We start from the raw sequence: 23,388 nt of genomic DNA, 5'->3' as shown, positions 1-23,388 counted from the left end.
TATCCTACGAAATGACATAATTAGCTTAGTTAGCTCCGAACTGGCCTATTTAATAAAAAATGACCTATACTTAGCTAATTATCCTCGAAATGACATAATTAGCTCCAAAAAGGCATTCTTAGCCAATTTAGCCCGAAGAAGGGGACAAGAAGAGAAAAAGAGGAAAATGAAAGGAAGGAAGAGGAAAAATGAGGAGAAGAAGGAGGAGAGGGAGGAGGAGAAGAAGAAGGAGAAGAAGGAGGAGAAGGAGAAGGAGCTCCTCCTTCCCCTTCTTCTTCCTCCTTCTTCCTCCTTCTCCTTCTCCTTCTTCTTCTCCTTCTCCTTCTTCTTTTCTTCTTCTTCTCCTCTTCCTTCTTCTTCTCCTCCTCCTTTTCCTCCTCCTTATTTTACTTCTTCTTCTCTATCTCTTCTTCTACGTAGCTTAGACTTATCCAAGAAAGGCTAAATTGGCTAATTATCCTACGAAATGACATAATTAGCTTAGTTAGCTCCAAAATGTCCTATTTAATAAAACATGACCTATACTTAGCTAATTATCCTCGAAATGACATAATTAGCTCCAAAAAGGCATTCTTAGCCAATTTAGCCCGAAGAAGGGGACAAGAAGAGAAAAAGAGGAAAATGAAAGGAAGGAAGACGAAAAAGGAGGAGAAGAAGGAGGAGAGGGAGGAGGAGAAGAAGAAAGAGAATAAGGAGGAGAAGGAGAAGGAGCTCCTCCTTCCCCTTCTTCTTCCTCCTTCTTCCTCCTTCTCCTTCTCCTTCTTCTTCTCCTTCTCCTTCTTCTTTTCTTCTTCTTCTCCTCTTCCTTCTTCTTCTCCTCCTCCTCCTCCTCCTCCTTATTTTACTTCTTCTTCTCTGTCTCTTCTTCTACGTAGCTTAGACTTATCCAAGAAAGGCTAAATTGGCTAATTATCCTACGAAATGACATAATTAGCTTAGTTAGCTCCAAAATGGCCTATTTAATAAAAAATGACCTATACTTAGCTAATTATCCTCGAAATGACATAATTAGCTCCAAAAAGGCATTCTTAGCCAATTTAGCCCGAAGAAGGGGACAAGAAGAGAAAAAGAGGAAAATGAAAGGAAGGAAGAGGAACAAGGAGAAGAAGGAGGAGGAGAGGGAGGAGGAGAAGAAGAAGGGGACAAAAGGATAAGAAGAAGAAGGAGAAGAAGGAGAAGAAGAAGGAGAAGAAGGAGAAGAAGAAGGAGAAGGAGCTCCCGCTCCTTCTCCTTCTTCTTCTCCTTCTTCTCCTTCTTCTTCTCCTTCTTCTCCTTCTTCTTCTTCTCCTCTTCCTTGTCCTTCTCCTCCTCCTCCTCCTCCTTTTTCTTCTTCTTCTCCTCTTCCTTCTCCTTCTCCTCCTCCTCCTCCTTCTTTTACTTTTTGTTCTCTTTCTCTTCTCCTATAGTTAGCTAGGGTTCCACCTAAATGACATAATTAGCTTAGTTAGCTCCTAAATGGTCTATACTTAGCTAATTTCTCTCCGAAATAACCTATATATACACAACTTCATCTAGTATTATTTTTCTAACTTTCTTATTTTTCATTTTGCAGATTACCTTCACTTCACGGGAAGCTTGGTTGATGGATTGCTTGAAGATGATTTCTTGTACCATGGGTTGTATTGAAACTATTGTAGTATATGAATATATGAAACTTTGTATGCACGTGGATGAAACTGGTGTAATATATGGTTTGGTACGGATGTAACTTCCATAATATGTATGCACTATGGATGAGAGTTATTTTAATATGGTTATGAGTATGGAAAGAAATTTATTTATGTCAAATATATATATATATATATATATATATATATATCCTGATTATTGTTAAAAATGCTGGATATAACAAAAAAATAAATAAAAAAGGGGCTGGTTCCCCTCTTTGCCGTCTCCCAACACATGGCAAAGGGGTGGAGGCACATGGCAAAGGGGGAATCTTACCCCTCTCTCTCCCCTCTTTGCCGTCTGCCAACACATGGCAAAGGGGGGGAGGCAGACGACAAAGAGGGAATCTGCCCCCTCTCTCTCCCCTCTTTGCTGTCTGCCAACACATGGCAAAGGGGGGAGGCAGACGGCAAAGAGGGAATCTGCCCCCTCTCTCCCCTCTTTGCCGTCTGCCAACACATGGCAAAGGGGGGGGAGGCAGACGGCAAAGAGGGAATCTTCCCCCTCTCTCTCCCCTCTTTGCCGTCTGCCCCACATGGCAAAGGGGGGGAGGCAAACGGCAAAGAGAGAATCTGCCCCCTCTCTCTCCCCTCTTTGCCGTCTGCCCCCACATGGCAAAGGGGTGGAGGCAGACGGCAAAGAGAGGAGGCCTGCCGTTAACACTTAACGGGGACGTTGCAATATATGCCGTCCCACTTATTTTGCCGTCCGCCCCCTCATGGCAAAGATTCTTTGCCGTCCGCTTTGTTAAAGCAGACGGCAAAGAGCCTCTTCACCGGATTTTTTTTACCGTCTACTTTGCCATGAGGGGGCAGACGGCAAAGCCTTTGCCGTCCGTGGTTGACCCCTTTGCCGTCCGCCTTGGCAGACGGCAAATTTCTGAATTTCAGTAGTGAGAGATTTAAACTCCGCCGTCATGGTTCTTGTTGCTACCATCAACGTACGGTTCTTCCTTTCCGCTACACCAGTTTGTTGAGGGGTATATGGTGCATAGTATTGATGCTTGATCTCCACATCACTCAAAATGCATTTAAGGTGTAATTCTTGAATTCGGTGCCATTGTCACTTATAATCATCAATATCTTTGCCTCATGTTGACATTGAACTTCACTCGCAAAGTCGATGACGGTTTGTTGGGTCTCACTCTTCCTCTAGAATAAGTACACCCAAGTATATATTGAATAATCATCCACTGTCACCAAGAAATACATTCTTCCCTCGAGACTATCAAAAGATGGAGGATCAAATAGATCCATGTGGAGGAGCTCCAAAGTACTCTTTGAGTATATGGTAGTCGTGGGGTGATGAGCTATCTCATGTAGCTTTCCTTCAATACAAGCAATGCAAGCATGATCTTTGGCAAAACTTACATTTGCTAGTACAAGAGTGTGATCCCCTTTGAGCAGACTTTGCAAAGATCTCGTATTAACATGGGATAATCGGCGATGCCAAAGCCATCCCACGTCAACCTTAGCCATTAGGCAAGTCACGGTCTTAGTGGGTCGCTCTGACAAGTTAACCACATAGAGACCGTTCTTGACATGCCCAACAAAAGCTACTTTAAGAGTCTTGCTCGACAAAAGGGCCACGGAGTCAACACCAAAGAACGTACTAAAACCCATGAGTGCAAGTTGATGAAAGGGCAGTAAATTCTATGCGAGGGTAACAACAAGCATGACCTTTTCAATGGTAAGTTCTGGAGAAATTACCACTTTGCCAAGACCCAATGCCTTTGAAATTACATCATCACCAAAAGAGACTTCAGTGGACACTGATAGGCCGGGATGACCTTCCACCACCAAGTCCTTGCTTCTAGTCATATGATTTGTTGCTCCACTATCAAGAAAACATGACACTACTCCGAAGGAAAACTCCTGCATAAGATCAATGCTTGGATTTAGGTACCTATTCTTTAATGGGTCATTTCAGGTCAGTACCAAGAAGCTTAGGAACCCAAATAGACCATTCCATGTACGCATGAGGGGAACAACCAAATTTAGCAAAGACATTTCCATCACTAGCACGACATAAGACATAAGATGGCTGATACGTCTCCAACGTATCTACTTTTCCAAACTCTTTTGCCCTTGTTTTGGACTCTAATTTGCATCATTTGAATGGAACTAACCCGGGTTGACGCTGTTTTCAGCAGATTTGCGTTGGTGTTATTTTTCTGCAGAAATAAAAGTTCTCGGATTAACCTGAAAATTGACGGAGAATATTTTTTGATATAATAAAAAATACTGGCGAAAGAATCTACCAGAGAAGGGCCACCCCCAGGCCACAAGCCTGCAGGGCGCGCCCCCCCTAAGGACGCGCCCCCTGGCTTGTGGGGCCCCTGGACCTCCACCGACCTCGTTTCCACTCCTATATATTCCTATCCAGGGAGAAAAACTCAGAGAGAAGAGTTCTTCACATTTTATGATACGAAGCCGCCGCGACCTCCTGCCCTTCCTCACGAGCGCAGATCTGGAGTCTGATTTGTGCTCCGGAGAGGGGCAATCGACGTCGTCGTCATCACCAACCATCCTTCATCACCAATTTCATGATGCTCTCCATCGTTCGTGAGTAACTCCATCGTAGTCTTGTCGGACCGTGACGGGTTGGATGAGATCTATCATGTAATCGAGTTAGTTTTGTTAGGGTTTGATCCCTAGTATCCAATGTGTTCTAACATTGATGTTGCTATGACTTTGCTATGCTTAATGCTTGTCACTAGGGCACGAGTTCGATGATTTCATATCTGAACCTATTATGTTTTCATGAATATATATGTGTTCTTGATCTTATCTCGCAAGCTATAGACACCTATTACGAGTTATGATCCGCATCTTCTAGGGTGACAATAACTGGGATTCTTTCAGTGATTACCGTAGTTTGAGGAGTTCATGTATTCATTGAGTGCTAATGCTTTGGTCCGATTCTCTATTAAAAGGAGGCCTTAATATCCCTTAGTTTTCACTAGGACCCCGCTGCCACGGGAGGGTAGGACAAAAGATGTCATGCAAGTTCTTTTCCATAAGCATGTATGACTATATATGGAATACATGCCTACATTACATTCATAAATTGGAGCTAGTTTTGTATCACCCTATGTTATGATTGTTGCATGATGAATGAAATCCAACGTAATTATCCATCACTAATCCATGGCCTATGAGCTTTCCACATATTTATCTTTGCTAAGTTACTTTTCTGCTGCTATTGTTACGATCACTACAAAACTGCTACTGTTACGTTTGCCACCATTACCGTTACTTCCATACTACTTTGCTACTAAATACTTTGCTCTAGATATTAAGTTTTTCAGTTGTGGTTGAATTGACAACTCAGCTGCTAATACTCGAGAATATTCTTTGGCTCCCCTTGTTTCGAATCAATAAATTTAGGTTGAATACTCTACCCTAAAAAACTATTGCAATACCCTATACTTGTGGGTTATCAAGACCTTTTTCTGGCGTTGTTGCCGGGGAGCATAGCTCTATTCTCTGAGTCATTTGGAATTTATATCTGTCGAACACTATGAAGAATCTGAAAGACGCTAAAAGCAAGATCTACCCCTCAACTACGAGGGCAGGTAAGAAACTACCATCTAGCTCTGCCCTTGATTCACCGTCTCTTATGAGTAAATTTGCGACACCACCACCTACTACTGAATCTGATATGTCGCAAGTAATTGATGATGCTACTTCTTCTATCCATGATGCTTATGATGATACTTTTCTTGATACTACTGTGCCACTTGGTGAATTTCTTGATGAACAAATTGCTAGAGTGAATGCCAAAACTGATAATATCACTGAATGTGATGAAACTAAACACTATGAGGGTTATGTTATAGAAGGAGAAGTAGCTAGGGACTTTCTTGCTTGTAAGGATAGAGATGATCTTAAGAAATTGCTATGCAAATGGAAGGAAAAAATATTAGAATGCTAGAATGCAATATGATCCCAAGTTTGCTACTTCACCTATCTGTGTTACTGATAAGGATTATGAATTCTCTGTCAATCCTGGGATAATTACTTTGGTAGAATCTGATCCTTTTCATGGTTATGAATCTGAAACTATTGTGGAACACCTTACTAAATTGAATGATATAGCCACCCTATTTACTCATGAGGAAAAAATTCGTTACTACTATATTCTTAAGCTGTTTCTGTTCTCATTAAAGGGTGATGCTAAGATATGGTACAACTGAGATATGGTTCAATTCTCTTGCTCATGGTTGTGTGCGTAGTCCTTACGATATGATTTACTACTTCTCTAAAAAATATTTTACTGCCCATAAGAAACAAGTTGCCTTGCAGGAAATGTTTAAATTTGTGCAAATTGAAGAAGAGAGTCTCCCACAATCTTGGGGGAGGCTTCTCCAGTTACTTAATGCTTTGCCTGGTCACCCTCTCAAGAAAAATGAAATACTTGATATCTTTTATAATGGACTAACTGATGCTTCTAGGGACCACCTACGTAGTTGTGTTGGTTGTGTTTTCAGGGAACGAACTGTTGAACAACTTGAGCTACTATTGAACAATATATTGAGCAATGATAATGATTGGACTATTCGTGAACCACCTCCAAAACCAACTCCGAAGAAAAGAGGTATTCTATTCCTCATTCCTGACGATATGCAAGAGGCAAAGAAATATATGAAAGAAAAAGGTATTAAAGATGATGATGTTAAGAATCTACCACCTATTGAAGAAATACATGGTCTTGATAACCCAACACAGGTAGTAGAGGTAAATTCTCTTCGTAGATTTGCTGAAGGTGATATTCCTTATAATAAGTCTGCTAGCCAATGCTTGAATGAATTTGATAACTTTGTTGCTAAACAAGAAAATTTCAATGCTTATGTTAGTAGACAATTGAAACATAAAGCTCACATGCTTAATCGCTTGGGTGAATATATGAGTAGAACAGTTAATGACCTTAGGCTTATTAGTAAACATGCTTCAATGGTAACGACTCAAGTAGAACACGTACTTAAGGCACAAAATGATTTGCTCAATGAGATGAGTAGTAAGAACAATGATCATTCTGTTAGAGTTGTGACTAGAGGTGGTAGAATGACTCAGGAACCTTTGTATCCCGAGGGCCATCCTAAGAGAATTGAGCAAGATTCTCAGAGAGTTAATATTGATGTACCTGGTCCTTTCAATAAAAAGGAAAAGAATGATGATAGGACTTTGCATGCTGCTAGTGAACCTGTTATAGAGTCACATGAAAACACAAATCATATCTCTATTGCTGATGCTGAGACACAATCCTATGATGAACATGAACCTAGTGATAATATTAATGATGATGTTCATGTCGATGCTCAACCTAATAATGACAAGGATGTGGAAATTGAACCTGTTGTTGATCTTCATAACCCACAACCTAAGAATAAGAGATATGATAAAAGAGATTTTATTGCTAGGAAGCATGGTAGAGAAAGAGAACCATGGGTTCAGAAACCCATGCCCTTTCTTCCTAAACCATCCAAGAAAAAATATGAGAGCTTTGCTGAAATGCTGAGACATGTTTTCTTACGTATGCACTTAACTGATATTCTGAAAATGTCTCCCTACGCTAAGTACATGAAATATATTGTTACTAATAAAAGAAAGATACCGGAAGCTGAGATCTCCACCATGCTTGCTAATTAGACTTTTAATGGTGGAATACCAAGGAAATTACGAGATCCCGGAATACCCACTATATCGTGCTCTATTAAAGGAAATTATGTTAAAACTGCTTTATGTGACCTTGGAGCTGGTGTTAGTGTTATGTCGTTCTCTATATATCTTAGACTGGACTTGAATAAATTGACACCTACTGAAATCTCTCTTCAAATGGTTGATAAATCAACTGCTTTACCTATCGGTATTTGTGAGGATGTGCCTATTGTGTGTTGTGGTTGCAAACGTTACTATCCTAATAGACTTTGTTATTCTTGACATTCCCGAGGACGACAGCTTGTCGATCATCCTTGGTAGACCCTTTTTGAATACTGCAGGGGCTATTATTGATTGCAACGAAGGCAATGTCACTTTTCATGTCAATGGTAATTTGCATACGGTACACTTTTCGAAGAAGTAATCTCAAGTTCATAGCATCAACTCCATTGGAAAAATTCTAACGTTCACTATTGGAAACTTTGAATTCCCTCTTCCAACAGTCAAAAGTAACTATGATATATTTATTGTTGGGGACATGCATATCCCCATTGAGGTAACCTAGATTTATTAAAAAGTTCTCTGGTCCATGTATTCAAAAAAAGTTTGTCAATAAGACTTGATCAACCTTATTGATGGATTCTTTTTGATGGGCATGATATGGATGAATTTAGAAAGCACAACCTTCTCTACCCAACTTTTATTTTTTGTTCCATAGTTTTATTTTACTAAAAAAAGGTTATTATTTCCCTTTTTTCCGTTTTATCCGTGCAATAGAAAATATCCTAAAAAATAAAGTTCTCAGAACTCCTGAAAATTTAGTATGATTTTTTCTTGAATATTTAAGAATTTCTCGTACTAAGAATACATCAGGGGGCTGCACCAGTGGGACACAAGCCTGCAAGGCGTGGCCACCCCCCCTTGGGCGTGCCCTCACTTATTCCAGTACCCATCCACTCCTTCTTCCTCCAAAAAACTCCCACCATTGCTCAAACCCGTGTTTTATCTCAGCTTGCTGCCATTTTCGATATCTTTTCTCAAAGCTCCATTTGCAAAACTATTTTAGGGGATTGATCATCGTTGTGTACCTCCTCCAATGGTCCAATTAGTTTTTATTCTAGTGATTTATATATTGCAAAAGCTTGCTGCTGTGGTGACCTTGTTCTTGAGCTTGCATGTCAAATTTGTAGAGTCCCAAGTAGTTTTGATGCATGATATAGATTCTAGCCACTTGTGGGAGTAGTTGCTATAAGTTTTAATTGAGTTTGTTCATTTTTATGTGGAGTCACTAAAAATTTCAGAATTATTTTTCAGAAAAAGTAAAATGTGTAGGAAAATATACCAAGGTGGTTCCTCGAGCAAGAAGACCCCGAGACTCACGATACGCAAACCCGACCTTGAACACCCAAGGGAAGCTCAAGTGCGGCCTTGTGAACGGCCGTCAGAATCATTCATGGTCTAGGTCGGATTCAAGGAAGATTTTTACGCTTATATACGAAATGATGGCCTTGAAGATTTTGTTTCAAACCAATGCAAGCAATATCCTCAACTCACTGATTCTTTCGTGCGGAGTTTGGAATTTTCATCTAGGTGCAGTACACATTCCGTTCTATTTAATATTTATGATGAATCTTATACTATTGACCTAGAAGACTTTAACCGTGCATGCAAAATTCCACATTGGATAGCTTTAGTGATCCTCACAAAGTTGAATATAATGATTTTCTTGCTAGCATCACCGTGGGAGAAACTGGAAATATTACACACGCTACCATAGGGAGCATTCAGTTTCCTGACTTGCATTATCTTGCTCTCTTCATAGGTAGATGTATTAATGATAAACATGAGCATTGCCACCTTTGCGTACCTGACCTTAGTATCCTTAAGAGTGCAGTCATGGGTGATAGATGGTATAACTTAGGAGCTATTATTGCCAGGAGGCTACATAAAAATGCTTAGGACGGACATTTCTTTGGTGGAATTTATGCCACCCGTGTACCCAATTATCTTGGGATACCTATAAGGGGGAACGATATTGAGCTACCACCTACTTTTCTTGATTATAAGGCTATGGTGCGCTACCAGTTCCTCAAGAGAAATGAACAACACCTCCTAATTTTTGATAGACAACATGTTGTCCATATTACCCTTCCTGCTCCTGCCTTCTTTAACTTTCAGGAAAAACGGAGGTACTTTATAACCACACAGGAGGCAGACGAATATGAGAGAGATGCAAAGGCGGCTCGCCTCCATGTTGAAGTTGTTCAGGCGGCAACTGCCGCAACCCTCTACAACCCCAACTATGCCTTTGGATATTATCCGGGCCAGCCATTGCCTTAGACAACTTAGGCTAAAAGCCTAAGCTTGGGGGAGTACGTATTCCTCACCGACATTACATTCATGTTCACACACTCATTCCAGTTGTAGGTGTTCATACTTTTTCATTGTACTATCCATGGTAGTTTGTTTCTTCTTTTTGTTTTCTTCTTTTTTGTGTTTCATTAACCTTGAGAAAATCCACGAAAATTAGTTCTAGCTTTACCTTCTAGTTTGTTTAGTTGTAGTGTTAAAATAAAACCCAAAAACATTTTTCTTTCTTCTTTTGCTTGTCAGGGGCATCCTCGTGTAAATAGTTTTTCTTTCTTCTTTGGGTCAAAAGGAGAAGACCACGATGACATTCTGAGTGGCTCTCATACTTACTATCATTTATCTATCAGAGAGTCCATACTACCTTGTCTTCCCCTTTGAGTTATTGCTTGTAGATTCCAGCTTAGTCCAATGCACATGCACTCTTATTACTATTTTTCACACCGTTCTGTGCAAGTGAAAGCCAATAATGACGACATATGATGATGTGACGGAGATGGAGAAAAGCTAGTATGAACTTGACCTATCTTGTTTTTGTAGATATGATTAGCTCATCGTTCTGTATTCAGCTTGTTATGGATTGAACATATTTGCAATGACAATTAGAGATTATAGTTGCTTATGCCATCCTTCATTAGCTAGGAGTGAATAATGGTTTGTCTTGAGTGCCAACATACATATTAAAATGGTTGTGATGTAGTATGATAGAATGGTATTCTCCTCCAAATGATTCAAGTGGCTTGACTTGGCACATGTTCACGCATGTAACTGAAACAAAATCAAGATAGCCTCTGCGATGTTTATGTTCATAGTGATTTATATCCTACTCATTCTTGCATTCAATGTTGGTTAATCTCAATGCATGTTTATGATTGTTGTTGCTCTCTAGTTGGCCGCTTCCTAGTCTTTTGCTAGCCTTCACTTGTAATAAGCGGGAATACTGCTTGTGCATCCATTTCCATAAACCCAAAGTTGTTCCATATGAGTCCACCATACCTACCTATATGCGGTATTCACCTGTCCTCCCATGTAAATTTGCATGTGCATACTCTAAACCTTCAAATAAATATTCTATTTTGTACGCCCGAATCACTCATGTGGTGACTAGGGGATATCAGTATCTTCCATGCTAGATGGGTTTTTCTCACGATATGTGTTGATTCACTATCATTCACGAGAAAGTGGCTGGTAATCGGGATGCCTAGTTCCATGCTCAAAAGTCAAATGAAATTTAATGAGACAAACTTCCCTAGGATTGATGTTTGTATGGACGGTACCCGTGGATGCGGCCCATCGTGGAATGTGATTGAATGGTGGAGGAGGAGTAAAAACTTTACTATTCTGTTTGGGAACCACCTATAATGTATTTAGCATGGAAGATATTGAGAACTCTTAGTTGTTATGTTGACAATGATAGCATAACATCCAAAATTTTGATTCATCCTTGTTTTAAAAGCTCGAGCTCTCGCACCTCTCCAAATCAATGCTTCCCTCTCCGAAGGACCAATCTAATTAACTTTATTGTTGAGTCGTCCTCTTCTTATAAAAGGCACCAGTTAGAGAGCACCCCCGTCATCTATATGCTTTTCTATTAATTGATATTGAGTATGAGTATGACTGGATCTCTTTTACCATGAATTACAATGTCTAGTCAGTCTTTGTTCTTCGAAGGTGATCTGCATTTATGTTTTGCAGTCTCAAAAAGGGCTAGCTTGATACCAGTTTATCATATTGTATTATAATTGTTTTGATGAAATTGTAGTCATCCGATACTTATTATTATTGTTCGCTAGTTGATTATGCCATTGATATAAGTAAATATGAGACCTAAATATAATTGTGAATATGGTTAGTCTATAATCTGAACTGAAAATCTGAACATAAGTTAGACGTATTTACAACAACAAGATCAAACAGAGTTTGTAAAAGTTTTTCTTTCTCACTTTCAGTTTATCAATTGAATTGCTTCACGACAAGCAAAGGTTTAAGCTTGGGGAGTTGATACGTCTCCAATGTATCTACTTTTCCAAACTCTTTTGCCCTTGTTTTGGATTCTAATTTGCATGATTTGAATGGAACTAACCCAGACTGACGATGTTTTCAGCAGAATTGCCTTGGTGTTATTTTGTGCAGAAAAAAAGTTCTTGGATTGACCTGAAAATTTACGGAGAATATTTTTGGATTTAATAAAAAATACTGACAAAAGAATCTACCGGAGAGGGGCGACCCCCAGGCCACAAGCCTACAGGGCACCCCCCGCACCCCGGGTCGCGCCCCCTAGCTTGTGTGGCCCGTGAAGCTTCACCGACCTCGTTTCCACTCCTATATATTCCTATCCAGGGAGAAAAAATCAAAGAGAAGTGTTCTTCGCGTTTTACGATATGGAGCCGCCGCCACCTCCTATTCTTCCTCGGGAGGGCAGATCTGGAGTCTGATTTGGGATCCGTAGAGGGGAAATCGACGCCATCGTCATCACCAACCATCGTTCATCACAAATTTCATGATGCTCTCCATCGTTCGTGAGTAATTCCATCATAGGCTTGCTAGATGGTGATGGGTTGGACGAGATCTATCATGTAATCAAGTTAGTTTTGTTAGGGTTTGATCCCTAGTATCCACTTTGTTGTGAGATTGATGTTGCTATGACTTTGCTATGCCAAATGCTTGTCACTAGGGACCGAGTGCCACGATTTCAGATCTGAACCTATTATGTTTTCATGAATATGTATGTGTTCTTGATCCTATCTTGCAAGTTATAGTGACCTATTACGAGTTATGATCCACATCCCAGGGTGACAAAACTGGGATTCTTTCCGGTGATTACCGTAGTTTGAGGAGTTCATGTATTCACTCAGTGCTAATGCTTTGGTTTGGTTCTCTATTAAAAGGAGTCCTTAATATCCCTTAGTTTCCATTAGGACCCTGCTGCCACGGGAGGGTAGGACAAAAGATGCCATGCAAGTTCTTTTCCATAAGAACGTAAGACTATATATGTGCCTACCTTACGTTGATGAATTGGAGCTAGTTCTGTATCACCCTATGTTATGACTATTGCATGATGAATGTCATCCGACATAATTATCCATCACCAATCCATTGCCTACAAGCTTTCCACATATTGATCTTTGCTAAGTTACTTTTCCGCTTCTATTGTTATGATCACTACAAAACTGCTATTGTTGCGTTTGCCACCATTACCATTACTTCCATACTACTTTGCTACTAAATACTTTGCAGATATTATGTTTTTCAGGTGTGGTTGAATTGACAAATCAGCTACTAATACTTGAGAATATTCTTTGGCTCCCCTTGTGTTGAATCAATAAATTTGGGTTGAATACTCTACCCTCGAAAACTTTTGTGATCCCCTATACTTGTGGGTTATCAATGGGTTAAAGTCACTGACATTGTTGGAAAGGAAGGCTTTCCCCTTCTTGGAATTATCACCCTTAGCTTTGCCCTTCTTCTCATGAGTACCCTCCCCGGCTTTAACAAAGGTTTCCTTGAGCGGGGGAGGTTCCTTGGTCTTGATCTTCTTGTTCATCTTGGACTTAGGTGCAAACCCAACTCATTCTTTGCAACCACTTCCTTTTGATTGCTCAAAAGGTCATTAATAAGATTCATTTATCCTTTGATGCATGTCACAAGAACTTTCTCAAGCTGTTCTTTTAATTTGGCATTCTCCTCCACAAGATGCACATGCTCACAACAAGTGTTAATAGTATGAGCATTATCAATTAAAACAAAAGGTGAACATGTTGTTATTTCCTTAATGAGTTTTACTTGGAGTTGAACATGAGACTCTTTTAGAGAAGCATGAACACTCTTCGAGGCCTTGTGAGCCTTGTCAAGTGTGGCAAAATCTTCCTTGAGTTTATCAAGATCAACCCCAAGTGCAACCTTTTCTGATTGGTGCGTACGAGTAAGAATAAGAGCATGACCATGACCCTTCTGTAATTTAGCAAGGTCATCATGGTGTGACTCCTCAAGAGCCAAACGAAGAGCTTGCTCTTTATCAAGAGAAGTAGAAAGATCTGCTATCTCATCGGCATAGTCAAGACTATGTCCTTGTAACATAGAGATTGTTTCTTCATGAGTTTCAATTAGGTCACTATCCTCTCCTTGTTGTTCCAAGAGAGCAACAAAATGTTTATTGGTTTTACCCATGACCTTTCTCATGAATCTATCAAAGGAACTTTCCTCAACATTTACCTCCTCTTGTTCATCTCCACTATCCATAGGCGGAAATGTTCTTTTTTATGTTTGAGGTTACCTTGTTGGATGCCTTGGTAATAATGCACCTGGTAATGTGGTTCTCGTTGGGGGCGTCAATAAGGGATACCTTGCTTGGGGAGAAGGATGGACATTCCCATAACCTCACCACTTTCGTCATCATTGATACGTCTCCATCGTATCTACTTTTCCAAACTCTTTTGACCTTGTTCTGGACTCTAATTTGCATGATTTGAATGGAAATAACCCGGACTGACGTTGTTTTCAGCAGAATTGCCTTGGTGTTGTTTTTGTGCAGAAATGAAAGTTCTCAAAACGTCCTGAAAATTTACGAAGAATATTTCTGGAGTCCGTTTGTGGGGCTCACGTGGCTCTACCGCCCCCAAACTCAGCGCTATTTATTCCCTTTCGTCCCAGAAAAAAATCAAGAGAGAAGATTTCATCGCGTTTCACGATCCAGAGGCGCCGCCACATCCCGTTCTTCATCTGGAGGGCAGATTTGGAGTCTGTTTTGGGCTCCGGATCAAGGAGATCGTCGCCATCATCATCATCAACCTTCTTCCCTCTCCAATTCCATGAAGCTCTTCATCGTTCATGAGTAATCTATTCGTAGGCTCGCTGGGCGGTGATGAGTAGGATGAGATCTATCACGTAATAGAGTTAGTTTTGACGGGGATTGATCCCTAGTATCTACTATGTTCTGAGATTGATGTTGCTACTACTTTGCCATGCTTAATGCTTGTCACTAGGGCCCGAGTGCCATGATTTCAGATCTAAAATTATTATGTTGTCACCAATATATGTGTGTTTTAGATCCGATCTTGCAAGTTGTAGTTACCTACTATCTGTTATGATCCGGCAACCCCGGAGTGACAATAACCAGAACCACTCCCGGTGATGACCATAGTTTGAGGAGTTCATGTGTTCATCAAGTGCTAATGCGTTGGTCCGGTTCTTTATTAAAAGGAGAACCTTAATATCCTGTAGTATCCATTTGGACCCCGCTGCCACGGGAGGGATGGACAATAGATGTCATGCAAGTTCTTTTCCCTAAGCACGTATGACGACACACGGAATGCATGCCTACATCACATTGACGAACGGGAGCTAGCCACATATCTCTCCGTGTTATAACTCTTGCATGATGAATGTCATCCGACAAATCACTGATCCATTGCCTACGAGTTTGTCCCACTGTTGATGTTACTTGTTTTTCTCTGCTGCTGTTACTACTGTTGCTTGATGCTACTGTTACTTGCTTTGTCCTGCTGCTACTTGTTGCCACTGTTACTCGCTACTGCTGCTACTTGCTACTACTGTCACTACTGTTGTTCCTTGCCACTGTTGTTAGTCGTTACACTGCTTCTACCTACTATAATACTTTTTTGGCACCGTTGCCGGGAAATAATATTTCCCGTCCATGGGAAACTTACTGGCGCCATTGATACAACCGTTAGGAATAGTCTGCCTTGTCACCAGATCATTTCTGGCACTGTTGCTATCATACTACTTTTCTACTGATACCTTGCTTGCAGACACTAATCTTTCAGGTGTGGTTGAATCTCACACATTCAGCTGATAATACTTGAGAATATTCTTTCACTTCCCGTCGTGCGAACCAACAAATTTGGGTTGAATACTCTACCCTTGAAAACTGCCGCGATCCCACGTGCTAGTGGGCTATTGCAAAACAATTTCTAATTGTTGAGCAACTAGAAGTAGCTCTTTTCTGGCTCCGTTGTCGTGGAGGCATCAAGTCAGGAATAGTTGCACGTCAACTGCATTTTTCTAGGGCCGTTTTCGGGGAAGGGATGGCTATATTCTCTGAGTCACTTGGGATTTATATCTGCTGATCACTATGAAGAATTTGAAAGATCCAAAAACCAAAGTCTTGCCCTCAACTACGAGGGGAGGTAAGGAACTGCCATCTAGCTCTGCACTTGATTCACCTTCACTTATGAGTAAGTTTGCAACACCACCTCCTGCTAGAAATCTTGATATGTCGCCTGTGCTTGATGATGCTTATGATGCTACTATGCCTGATATTGCTAGAGATGCTATGCCTGATACTGCTAGAGATGATATGACTGATACTGCTATCCATGATGCTATGCTTGATACTGCTTTGCCTGGTGATGCTAGAGATGCTATTTTGCCTGATGATGCTATGCTTGATACTGCTAGAGATACTACATTGCCTGATATGCCACTAGGGGTATTCCTTGATGCTCATATTTCTAGAGTTACTGCCAATGCTCGTGATGCTTCTGAAACTGCCGATACTATTGAGATAGAAGCTGCTTTTGCTCCTGCGAGATCTAGCTCTCCTAGATATGAATTGCCTGATATACCTGAGGTTTATGTTATCGAGGGAGATATAGCTGAGGATTTTCTTGCGTGGAAGGATGCCTATGACGCTGAGAAATTACTTCTCAAGTGGAAGGAAAAATCTCTGAAAGCTAGGATGAAATACGACCCGAAGTTTGCCACTTCACCTATCTTTATCACCAATGAGGATTATGAATTCTCTGTCGACCCTGAGATAATCTCTGTAGTCAAATCTAATCCTTTCCACGGCTATGAGTCTGAGACAGTCGTAGCCCATCTTACCAAACTACATGATATAGCCACCCTTTTCACTAGTGAGGAGAAGATCCGCTACTACTATATCCTTAAGCTATTTCCTTTCTCTCTAAAGGATGACGCTAAAGCCTGGTTCACTTCTCTAGCTCCTGGATGTGTGAGTAGTCCACAGGATATGGTCTATTACTTCTGTGAGAAATATTTCCCTGCCCATAAGAAGCAAGCTGCCTTGCAGGAAATATACAACTTTGCTCAACTCAAAGAAGAGAGTCTCCCACAAGCTTGGGGGTGGCTCATCCACCTACAAAATGCTTTGCCTGATCACCCTCTTAAGAAGAACGAGATACTTGATATCTTCTATAACAGACTTACCGATGCTTCTAAAGACCACCTAGATAGTTGTGGCGGTTGTGTTTTTAGGGAACGAACTATAGAACAAGCTGAGATCCTACTGAATAACATCTTGATGAACGGTAATGGTTGGACTATTCCCGAACTACCTCCTAAGCCAACTCCTAAGAAAAAAGGTATTCTATTCCTCAGTCCCGAAGATATGCAAGAAGCCAAGAAATCTATGCAAGAGAAAGGCATTAGATCTGAAGATGTCAAAAATCTACCACCTATCGAAGAGATCCATGGTCTCGATAACCGGATACAAGTAATAGAGGTGAATTCTCTGCGTAGGTTTGATGAGAGTGATATTCCTTTTGACAAACCTGCTAGCCTATGCTTTGATGAATGTGACAACTTTATTGCCAAACAACAGAGTTTCAATGATTATGTTAGCAGACAATTGGAACAAAGTACTCGTATGCTCAGTCATTTAAGTGCTTGTGTAGACAGAAATGTCAATGATCTGAAGCTTCTGAGTAAACATGCCTCTATGATTACTACTCAGGTAGAACAAGTACTTAAATCTCAGAATGACTTGCTCAATGAATTAAATGAAAACTCTGTCAAACTCATTACTAGATGAGGCAAAATAACTCAGGAACCTTTGTATCCTGAAGGCCATCCTAAGAGAATTGATCAAGATTCTCAAGGAATTAATGCTGATACACCCAGTCATCCAAAGAATAAGAAGAAGGATGATAGAAACCTACATGTCAGTTCACCAAATACTGTCACACCTGAAGAACCAAATGATATTTATGCGTCTAATGCAGAAACACAATCTGGTGATGAACATGAACCTGGTGACAATATGGACGGCGATGTTCATAATGATGCTCAACCTAGCAATGATAAGGATGTGGAGATTGAACCTACGGTTAATCCTGATAATCCACAACCTAAGAGATACAATAAGAATGACTTCACTGCTAGGAAGCATGATAAAGAAAGGGAGCCATGGGTTCAGAGACCTATGCCCTTTCCTCCTAAGCCATCCAAGAAAAATGATGATGAGGATTTTGAGCGCTTTATTGAAATGTTGAGACCCGTCTTTCTGCAGATGCGGTTAATTGATATGCTCAAAATGTCTCCATATGCCAAGTACATGAAAGCTATCATGACTAATAAATGGAAGATACCAGATCTTGAGATCTCCACCATGCTTGCCAATTACACTTTCAAAGGTGAAACTCCTAAGAAACTTGGTGATCCCGGAGTGCCCACTATACCTTCTCCATTAAAGGAAACTACGTAAGAACTGCCTTATGTGACCTTAGGGCTGGTGTTAGTGTTATGCCTCTCTCTCTTTATCGTAGACTTGAACTGGATAAGTTGACACCCACTGAAATCTCTCTGCAAATGGCCGACAAATCAACTGCTTTCCCTATCGGCATTTGCGAGGATGTGCCTGTTGTGGTTGCTAACACCACTATCTTAACAGACTTTGTTATCTTGGATATTCCCGAGGACGATGACATGGCTGTCATCCTCGGAAGACCCTTTTTAAACACTGCAGGGGCTGTTATAGATTGCAACAAAGGCAATGTCACTTTCCATGTCAACAGTAATGAGCATACAGTGCACTTTCCGAAGAAACGGTATCAAGTACATTGCATCAATGCTATCAAAAAAACTTCATCGATTCTTATTGGGAGCTTTTAATGCCCTATTCCTCGTGTCAAGATGAAGTATGATTTGCTTGTTGGGGAGATTCATATCCCCATTGAGGTGACTTAGTGGCTATTCGACAATTCTTCGTTTCCTTTTGCGATTCGAAAAAGTTTTGTCATGAGGATTTTATCAACCCCACTGATGGATTTCTTTCGATGACCATGAAATGGATGAATCAAGGAGTCACATACCTCTGTTTTAAGCTTTCACTTTCTGTTGCTTAGAAGAAAAATGATAGATTTAGTTTAGTTTTCCCTGTTGCCTGTTTTAGCGTCCCGGAGAAAAGTACCCCGAAAATAAAAGTTCTCCGATGGTCCTGAAAATCTAGTATAATTTTTTCTGGCATATTTGAAAAATACTGGGACTGAGAGCTCGCCTGGGGGCCACACCAGTGGGCCCAAATCCCTAACAACGCAGGCTCCCCCTGGCCGCGGCCACCAAGCTTGTGGGGCCCATAGGGACCCCCTCCACTCATTCCAGCTCCCATCCTCTTCTTCTACCTCCAGAAAAAATCGTTTCGCAGCTCAAACCCGTGTTCTTGCAAATTTGGCTGTGATTTTCGATCTCTTTGCTCAAAGCACCATTCTACGAACCGTTTTGGGGAAATTACTCCTTGGTAAGTGACTCCTCCATTGGTCCAATTAGTTTTCTACGCTAGTGCTTTATCCTTCACGTATCCTTGCTACCTTGGTGACCCTGTTCTTGAGCTGGAAATGTGGATTTGCGCTGGTCCCAAGTAGTTTTAGCGCGTGATACGGTCTCTAGGCACTGGTAGGAGTAGTTTCTACGAGTTGGGTTAATCCTTACTCACTTTTCTTTCGAAGTCTCTAAAAATTTCAGCATTTTTCAGAGTTAGAGAAAGGAAAAGATGAGGAGGTTCTTGAGAGGCTCTTCAAGCCGTAACCCCAAGGAGGATGAGAAGAACCACCCCAAGTACATGGTTCCTCGAGTCACAGAAGTTCGAGCGTGCGAGTGGCCAAGTTATGAATTCTTGCGCGCCGCTGGGCTTTATGAAGACTTTTATTACTTGGTGGAGAACGCAGGTCTTACCGCGTTCGTTGAAGATAAGTGCCCACAATACCTCCTCCTCACCAATATTTTCGTTCAAAGTTTCAACTTTTATCCAAGGAAGAATCCTCCTATGGTTGAGTTCATGTTATACGATATCCCCCAGTGCATGACACTACAGGATTTTTGCAATGTGTGCAAATTACCTTATGTTGGGGATATTCATGATCCTCGTCCACGTGACTTGGAGGCTTTCATAGGTACTATTGTGTTGGAGAGGAGAGAGGAGTGTCTCGCGCTAGAATTGCTAGCATACATTTTCCTGTGCTTCGGTACTTCTAATTATTTGTGGGAAAATGTTTGATTGGTCGTGGGGAGGCTGGGTCACTTAGCTCTCCAAACCTTGCGGTTTTGCGCGAAGGCCTTTATAACAATAAGACTTATAGCCTGGGTGCTATAGTAGCTCAGCGGTTGAACACAAACCGTTCCAAAGGTGTAGTCTATGGAGGTATCTATCCTACTCGTCCTGCTAGACACATTGAGATGCCTATTAGACTTCGTGAGGAAGAAGAAATGCTTCTTCCTAAGAAATATCTGGATTATGACAGCATGGTTCGCCATGATTTTCTGGATAGAGATGCTAGTAGACGGATTATTTATGACCTGGTATTTAGTCAGGGTACTCGAGAGACTATTACTATGCCTGCTCCTTCTTTGTTCAAACTTTATGCAGGCAGGTACATTATTATGCCCTGTGATATCTACGCGTATTGGGGCTTGGCCCAACCATAGGTGCCCGTGCCCGAGCCGCTAGTCGAGTACCAGACGTCAGGTTATCAGTGGGAGCCAGAGGAGCTCACACAGCAGTGGCATCCACAGTCCACTCCGGAGTATCTCGGAGCTGGTTATTTCCCTCCTTGGGAGTACACCAAGCTAGGCCAAAAGCCTAAGCTTGGGGGAGTACGTGTTTGCACCAACTTTACATTCATGCTTATGCTTTCACTTTGTTAGTCGGTGTTTACACTTTGCACTGTATTATCCATGCTAGTTTATTTTCTTTTCTTGTTTTCTTGTTTTGTGCCCTTTTGAGAAAACCCAAAAAGATTTTCCTTCCTTCTTTTGCTTGTTGGGAGCTTTCCAGTGTAAATAGTTTTCTTTTTCTTTGGGTCGAGGTAGAAGACCATGGTTACAATGTTTAGTGGCTCTTGCATGCATACCTGTTTAGCTTTCAAAGAGCCATATTACTTTGTATTCTCCTTTGTGTTTGCCTGCAGATTCCAACTTTAGTCCAATGCACGAGCACTCTTATTATTGTTCACATCGTTCGATTGTGCAAGTGAAAGGCAATAATGATGATATATGATGAAGTGACTGAGACTGGAAAAGCTGGTATGAACTCTATCTATTTTGTTTTTGTAAATATGACTAGCTTGTCGTCCCAGATTCAGCTTTGTTGAGAGAGAACCATGTTTGCAATGACAACTTAGATATCATAGTTTCTGATGCCATGCTTATTTAGCTAGGAGCTTATAATGGTCTGTCTTGAATGCCAACATAGATTTTGAGATGACTATGATGTAGTATGATAGGATGGTATTCTCCTTTGAATGATTCAAGTGGCTTGACTTGGTGCATGTTCATGCATGTAGTTGAAACAAAACCAACATAGCCTCTATGATGTTCGTGTTCATGGTGATTTATATCCTGCTCATGCTTGCACTCAATGTTAGTCAAACTCCTTGCATCTTGATGACAATTGTCGCTCTCTAGTTGGTCGCTTCCCAGTATTTTGCTAGCCTTCACATGTACTAAGCGGAATACTGCTTGTGCATCCACTTCCATAAACCCAAAAGTTTTTCCATGAGAGTCCACCATACCTACCTATTTGCGGTATCTACCTGCCGTTCCAAGTAAATTTGCATGTGCCATTCTCTAAACCTTCAAGAAATAATCTGTTTTGCATGCCCGAACCGCTCATGTGGTTCCAGGGCACTATTGGTATCTTCCATGTTAGGCGTGTTATCCTCGACATGTGTTTATTGACTATCATTCACGAGAAAGGGGCCGGTAATTGGAATGCCCAGTTCCATGCTTAAATCGAAAACATCACTGTAAAACAATACTCCCCCGGATTGATGTTAGTATGGACAGTACCCGAGGATTTGGCTAGCCGTGGAGTGTGATTGATTGGTGGTGGGGGAGTTAAAACTTTACTTTTCTGTTTGGGAACCGCCTATAGCATGTGTGGCGTGGAAGATATTGAGAACTCTTGGTCATTGCGTTGACAATGAAAGCATGCCACCCAAAATTATTATCTCTGTTTTCATAGCTTGAGCTCTGGCACCTGTGCAAATCAATGTTTCCCTCTGCGAAGGGCCTGTCTATTTATTTTCCTGTTGAGTCATCCTCTTCTTATATAAGCACCAATTAGAGAGCACCTCTGTCATTTTTATGCTTTGCTTTTGATTGATATTGAGTATGACTATGACTGGATCTTCGTTGCTATGAATTACAATGTTTAGTCAGCCCTTGATCTTTGAAAGTGCTTTGCATTTATGTTTTGCGGTCTTAGAAAGAGCTAGCGAGATACCACCTATTCATATTGCTTCATGCTTGTTTTGATTTAATTGTTGGTATTTGAAACCCATTATTATTTGCTCGCTAGCTGATTATGCCATTTATATTAGTTTACCATGAGACCTTTGTGTCACTTGCTTATATGGTTAACTTGTGATCTTGCTGAAATTTTGGTTATGAGTTAGACATAGTTGCAACAACAAGATCAAACCGAGTTTGTCAAAGTTTTTGTTTCTCTTTCAGTTTGTCAAATGAGTTGCTTGAGGACAAGTGAGGTTTTAAGCTAGGGGGAGTTTGATACGTCTCCATCGTATCTACTTTTCCAAACTCTTTTGCCCTTGTTTTGGACTCTAATTTGCATGATTTGAATGAAACTAACCCGAACTGACGTTGTTGTCAGCAGAATTGCCTTGGTGTTCTTTTTGTGCAGAAATGAAAAATTACGGAGAATATTTCTGGAACGTCCTGAAAATTTACGGAGAATATTTCTGGAAAATATGAAAAAATACGTGCGCAAAGATCCACCGGAGGGGTGAGCCAGTGGGCCACAAGCCCTGTGGCCGCGACCACCCCCCAGGCCGCGGCGTCAGGGCTTGTGGGGCCCACGTGCCTCTACCGCCCCAAACTCAGCGCAATTTATTCCCTTTCGTCCCGGAAAAAAATCAAGAGAGAAGATTTCATCGCGTTTCACGATCCAGAGGCGCCGACACATCCCGTTCTTCATCTGGAGGGCAGACCTAGAGTCCGTTTTGGGCTCTGGATCAAGGAGATCGTCGCCATCGTCATCATCAACCTTCTTCCCTCTCCAATTCCATGAAGCTCTTCATCGTTCGTGAGTAATCTATTCGTAGGCTCGCTGGGCGGTGATGAGTATGATGAGATCTATCATGTAATCGAGTTAGTTTGGACGGGGATTGATCCCTAGTATGCACTATGTTCTGAGATTGATGTTGCTACTACTTTGCCATGCTTAATTCTTGTCACTAGGGCCCGAGTGCCATGATTTCAGATCTGAAATTATTATGTTGTCACCAATATATGTGTGTTTTAGATCTGATCTTGCAAGTTGTAGTTACCTACTATGTCTTATGATCCGGCAACCCCGGAGTGACAATAACCGGAACCACTCCCGGTGATGACCATAGTTTGAGGAGTTCATGTGTTCACCAAGTGCTAATGCGTTGGTCCGGTTCTTTATTAAAAGGAGAACCTTAATATCCCGTAGTAT

Source organism: Hordeum vulgare, chromosome 6H, assembly GCF_904849725.1.
Source record: "Hordeum vulgare subsp. vulgare chromosome 6H, MorexV3_pseudomolecules_assembly, whole genome shotgun sequence".
NCBI lineage: Eukaryota > Viridiplantae > Streptophyta > Magnoliopsida > Poales > Poaceae > Hordeum > Hordeum vulgare.
This window is presented reverse-complemented; position numbering follows the sequence as displayed.